Source organism: Capsicum annuum, chromosome 4 (assembly GCF_002878395.1).
Source record: "Capsicum annuum cultivar UCD-10X-F1 chromosome 4, UCD10Xv1.1, whole genome shotgun sequence".
In the NCBI taxonomy this organism is placed as follows: domain Eukaryota; kingdom Viridiplantae; phylum Streptophyta; class Magnoliopsida; order Solanales; family Solanaceae; genus Capsicum; species Capsicum annuum.
The window spans coordinates 72,017,126-72,024,058 of NC_061114.1; positions in this window are offsets into that span (position 1 = coordinate 72,017,126).

Genomic DNA, 6,933 nt, shown 5'->3' on the forward strand with positions numbered 1-6,933 from the left:
GTGCATGGTGTGTTAACATATTCAAGTTGAGCTCATGAGGCCAGGAGGGTTGTATTAAGAAATTAATTTTCCTGAATGGAAATAGGAAGTTATCAATATGGACTTTGTTACTGGTCTTCCTCGATCTCGAAATCATTATGATTCAATTTGGGTCATAATGGATAGGATGACAAAGTTTCCCTACTTTTTACCAATGCAGACTATTTTCTCAGCAGAGGATTATACAAAGTTGTATCTTTAGGAGATTATGAAGCTGCATAGGGTGCCTATTTTGATTATTTTTTATCGTGGTGCACAGTTTACATATCAGTTATGGCGATCATTTTAGAAATGGTTGGGGACTAAGGTGAGTTTGAGTACTACTTTCCACCTGCAGATGGATGGGTAAGCGGAGAGAACTATTTATACATTGGAGGATATGCTTCTGGCCTGTGTGATTGATTATTGTGGTAATTGGGTTGAGTATCTACCTTTGGTATAGTTTGCTTACCATAATAGCTATCATTTTAGTACTGGTATGGCCCCTTCTGAGGCATTGTATGGTAGGAGATGTAGATCTCCTATTTGTTATTTCAAGCTTGGTGAGGTAGACAAGTTTGGTCCTTATCTTGTTTACTAGGCTATAGAGAAGGTGAATATGATTCAGGATACACTTAAAGCTGTCCAAAGTTACCAAAAATTCCTACGCGGATATTAGGCCTAAAGACTTAGAGATTGAGGTTGGGGATAAGGTTTTCCGCAAGGTATCTCCTATGAAGAGAGTAATACAGTTTGGCAAGAAGTAGAAGCTCAGTCCCTGGTATGTTGGTAATGTTGCTTATAAGCTGGAGTTTCCTTCTAGTTTGAGCTTGGTTCATCTGATCTATCATGTTTCCATGTTCATGAAGTGCATTGGTGATACCTCATGATTGTTTGTTTGGAAGGATTAGGTATCACAGATTCTCTATCTTATGAGGAAATCCCGATTGAGATCTTGGATAGGCAAGTTCATCGGTTGTGGATCAAGGATGTGGCTTCGGTTAAGGTTTTGTGGCAGAACCATTAGGTGGAAGAAGCTACATAGGAAGTGGAGGAGGACATGAAGTCTAAGTATCCGCATCTATTTCCTGCTCTTGGGATAGTGCAGAAGGTATGTGTCCTCAACACATCTTTATTTTATGAGTTTGTTAAAGGAAAGATTAATATCTTTGCCTCTTTGTTTCATTCTTTGTTAAAGATTGGGAATATATTTGATAATGCAAATGACTCATGCGTGTGGTTACCCCTAACTTGTCTGTTATTCGGGGACGAATGTTTCTAGTGGGGTAGACTATAACACCCTGGGTTTTGACCCTTAAAAAAATTCCTAGAATTCCTATCTTTGGACCCAAGATGACTCATGGGTATGAGACATATGATGGGGTACAAATAGGATGGTCCTGTCGTATGTTGACCAATGTTGGTTGGTGGGATGGATTTTGGTTACTGGAATGTATATGACTTAGGCGTACGAGCCATAATCGTAGGCACAGATCATTTGGTTCCTTAACTTAATCTTAGACTTGGTTACTTAGGTTGGATCTGAGTATGAGTGGCTCACCATGAGCCATAAGCCAGGGTACGAGTTGTACCATGGGCTCATATGGTGGACAGTGTCAAATTCTTCCTTGGGTTTAATCATCCATGGGTACGGATGAAGGGTACGAATTGTATGCTTCGAATACGACTTGGTTGGATGAGTTGTATATTGTACAGCGTTGGATCCAAAGGTTGATTCTAGGATACAAGTGGAGGGTACCAATCGTATTGGAGGGTACGACTCGTAAGGGTCAGTCGTACCCCTAGGACGAGATTTTGTGCTATTTAAGTGGTGGTATTCTGGACATTTTCCCGCTAATCCAAATGAGGTCCTATGACTTCTAACCTATTTGTGAGGTTATTTACCTTATTATTTATTCATTAGCACTTAGAAATTGTTCTAAAACACTCTATAATTCTCTCAAAAGTTTTTGGGCAAGGGAAGCTAGGATATCAACAAGAGGATTAATTTGGGAATGTCTTGGTGATTTACTTCCACCATCATCTTAGTTTAAGGCATGTTCTCTACCCTCATTATTAATTCTAACTAGAATCATGGTTTTTATGAATGTTTTCATGACTTCATTGCTTATATGATTCTGGTTTTAAAATATGAATTGGGGTTTTGATATTAAATGGTTGGTTATGGTTTTCCATAGTTTTAATTATGCTCTATGTAAATTAATGTTGGTTTTGGATAATTGGATTTCATGGGAATTGTTTAATTGTAATCGAAATTGGTAAATGAAAGGGCACTTAGAAGTCTCCTTACACCTATATATGGTTAGCTATGGATAGTTCTTGAAAGTATGGTCGGTATGACGATACCACCACCAAAAGGCCTTTATTAATAAATGGTAAATAGATTTGTTGGTTGCCTAGAAATGGTTTTAATTGGAAAATAATGGAGGGATATATAGCAAAGCCATGGAAGGTAGAGGTCTTCGGGGGATCAAAATTGGAAACTCATTTTTACCAATGTGAGGTTGGTCTTAGTGACCGTGTGCATAATGTCACACTTTATTTTAGGGGATGTACTAGTCATCCAAGGTTTTCTTCCTTAGTCATTCGAAAATAGGCACTAGGTCCCTTTCAGCAGTGGGAGCTAAAACCCTATAGCCCATGGGTGGATTAGGACAGCAAAGATACACAACCCAGGTAAAGGTTTTAATGTCAAGCTAAACCCGGTCTCCTTTCCCGACATATATATATATGTATGGGTTTTTACTTGTCTTTATTAATGGAATTATTTTATCCTTATCCTAAGATCATCTAATGTTCACCCACTTACCCGTCTGCTTCCGGTTGTACACCCACACAATGCAGGAACCAATCATTCTACTCCTCTGACATTGTGATTTACTTGGAGGTCAACATTTGGACTGAAGTGTTGAGCGTACATCGTTTCAGAAGGCTCCATTCCATGTTATGGATATTTCTAGACACTTTAATTTTATTTTGGATATTGGATTTGACCATGGTTGGGAGCATGTCCCAACTATATTTTTACATCTCTTTGGTTAAAGGCCTTGTGGAACTGTTATAGGTTGGCACGGCCGGGATCGGTATTGGTGTCGTCCTTGGCATTGGAATAATCTGGTGGGCTGACATCATTGGACATAATTTCTCACTGTTCCATCATATTTTATTTTGGGATTAATTATATTATGTTTTGGAAATTATTTTGTTATGCCCTAATTTATGGCCTTTGGAATGAGTTGGTACGGCTGGGCAGTTAGTGTAGGATGGTTGGACTCGGTTGGGACGGTCACGGTTGTGATACTATCCCAGAATCTTCATGTGATCTGTTACACTATCTTGTTATATGCTCGAATTTTATCCAACTCAGGGACTGGAGTTTGGGTTGGGTAATGGGGGTGGTTCTGGTCCTGGTCGGACTTGGGACACCTATTACGACAAAGTTCCCTATTGGATTGAGTCACGAAGATTGGCCGGAATAATATCGATCTCGAAATCAATCTCCCTGTCAGGAGGGACACCATGAAGGTCATCAGAATACCTCAAGAAATTCATTCACCATAGGGGTTGAATGTAATGAAGGACCCTCCTAGTTAGAATCTTTAACCCAGGACAGATGATAGAGACACCCGTTGGAGATTAATCTTCTATCTCTAAGATCCGATATGAACCTTCCCTTGGGTGCTACAAAACCACTCTCCCATCCATAACCGTCTAATTGGTAAATTTAAAGATGAACTTATGGGTCCGACAGTCTAGAGATGTATACCATAAGTGCAACTAATCCATCCTCTTTATGACATCGAAATCAACCATGTCTAATTCAAACAAACCCACTAAAGTCTTCCGACCATCCACAGATACCACACAACCCCTATAGACTCGCCTGGAAATCGCAGAGTCATCCACCAGGGTAGAAACAATAGAAAAGTGGTACGAAATATACTCAGGACCAAAATCAAAATGTGTAGCCACAAATAGGGTCACATAAAAATGAGTGGACCTGGGTCAAGTAAACTGTACACATCACGGGAAAAGATTTTCAACATACTAGTAACGACATCAGGTGATGCCTAGGACTCCTAACATGTAGTGAGGGCATAGAGTCGGTTCCGACTATTGCCAGAGCTAGATGGTGCACCCTTTGTGACGAAGGTGATAAGGAGGCAACTAGAACCTTGTTTGCCCTAGAAGCATCCTTATCTACCAAAAGTTTCTAAGTATATGCCTTGGCTGACTATAGTTGGAGTACTTGTACTTTACCTCATCATAGAATCCCCAATGTAATCGACCAATAAATCTATAGAGAGGATATGATGGAGTTGATTAGGACCCACTAGCATGAGATTGGGCACCCTGTGCCCTATAATAATTGCCAGCTTGAAAATGTTAGTCACCCAACGTCTTAGGGTAGGGAGCACTTACCCACTAGTAGGACCCAGAATTACCCTACCTTCTTTTTGGACCACTTTTCACCATCCCTGCCACCCTGCTGTTGACCTCCCCCTTGCTCTGAATACTGGAATTTCTTGCTATGACTTTCCCCAATTTCAACCTGCTTCCTCTTCTCTTCCACTACTTGTTGTATATACACTGGCAGTCTTGAAATAACCATGTCTTTGTTAAATAAGGCAGCCTTAGTCTCCAAAATCAAGTGTGAGGACAACCCTGAAGTGAACTTTCTCATTCAAGCCCTTATGTTAGAAACCAACTTCGGAGCATATCGAGATAAGCGGTGAAACTTCAACACATACTCCTTAACTGATGACTTGTCTGGATTCAAGTTAATAAAATCTTCCACCATTGTCTTCCTCATCTATTGAGGAAAAAAACAATCAAGAAAAGATCTAGAAAAGTCCTCCCATAAGGAGGACGCAATATCCACACCTCTGAGATACTCCCACTCTTCATACTGCTGATGAGGTACATCCTTCAACTGGTAGGATGCGAAATCCACACCTTTCACTTCAGTAATATGCATCACCCAGAAAATCTTTTCCATTTAATCTATGAAGCCCTAAGGATCCTCCTTAACTTTTGTACCAGCATACACAGGTGGATAAAACCTCATAAATTGGCCAACTCTAGTGACCTCAGATGAAGGAGCAATAGAATCTGCACACTAAGTCTGAGAGGTGACCAACTGAGTGAGTAAATGGATTGACTGGCAATACTTAACAAAATACATGTCAGTTTAAGGTGTTTGAGGAGGGATAATATGAATTGTTGGAGCTCCATTAGGACTATTACAGATAGTGGCCCTAAATCTAGTCTGAACCCATGGGGTAGGACGGGCTCAATTTCCATTATCCTTAGTTAGAACAGAAGGGTTCCCACGGACATCAAATCTTCTTGAAGGCATCATCTAAAAGGAAAACAAATAGGAATTAGATAGATCTAAGACCTTAGACTCCACAACCCAAAAATAGAACACAAGAAAGAGAAACATTTCTAAATTCCTCGTAGTCTCTCCCTTAAAAGTGTGGACACCTAATTGACCATGAACCCGAGCTCTGATGCCAATCTAACATGATAAGACCTTAGACTTTAGAACTCAAAAATAGATCACAAGAAAGAGAAATATTCCTAAATACCTCATAGTTTCTCCCAAATGAGTATGGCGGGTTACACACTCTTAAAAGAGACTCTACGCGACCCAACTTTGTGGAAACCTAATTGACCATGAACCCATTATTTGATACCAATATGGTACGACCTGAACTAGGGCCTAGTCATGTCGGGTATCTCAAGTCCAATAAGGATTAAAGACCACCCCAATAACCAAACCATTAGCCTCTCTACGTGCTATATCATATGAATTACGAACATATAATAATATAGGATAATATTAAATTATGGACATGACACAAACAATTAACCATCCCTTACCAATCCAAATGCAAATACCAATAAAAATGCTAAAACTAATACCGACACCGCCTATGCCCATAGTAGTCAGAATCAAATGATATCCATTTGAGACATGCTACCGACCATAGACAAAACAAAACAAAAGAAATAAAAATGATAAAAAGAAGTCCATAGCATGAAATAGGGTCTTCTAAGGTATGGAAGCTTACCACTTTAGTATGACTCAAAAGTTAACCCTAAATAACTGAGTCACTGAGCTAGATGAGTAAAAGTATGGTTGGTTCCTGCATCACGTGGTGATACAATTCCTGAAGATGATTAGTAGGGTGAACGCTAGTATGTAATTCAAGGATAAAGATAAAGTAATGCCGTTAATTCAAAACCAAATCAAATAACCATATAAATTGACACACATATATATATATATATATCATACTGCTATAAGGAACAAGGTTTAGCATGTATTTAAAACCTTAACTTGGATATCATAGATGGTTGGAGATTCTCGTGTATTCTTTACCCTACATGATACATATATACAAGTATAGAATTGGAGGATTCTCATGCACCCCACAAGCATATGGTTACTAGTACCAACCCTCATGTCGGCAAACATGAGTTTCCAGTGTCCGACCTTCGGACTTACACCTTCCTGGATATCTATCAAAACCCCTATTATTTGCTAATTAAAACATTTAGCACATAACCAAACCACTAATTCCAGGAGTCAATTATTAAGGTATTATAAGTGGTATCGTCATACCGACTATAGCTTGCAAGCAATGTCATTAACCAACACTTAGGTGATTCCTATGTACCCCACCAAATTCATTATTAAAATCACTTATGGTATTCCCGTGTACCCTACAAGGTTTTCAAAACCATCATTAACTATTTTGTAATTTATTCAATGCATTAGTTCAAGTAATAAATCAAACCAAATATTTTGGGGATTATACTGTACCCCTAATTTGAATTCCCACCTTTCTCATAACTACTAAACAATTTTACAATAGAAGGTTGGGG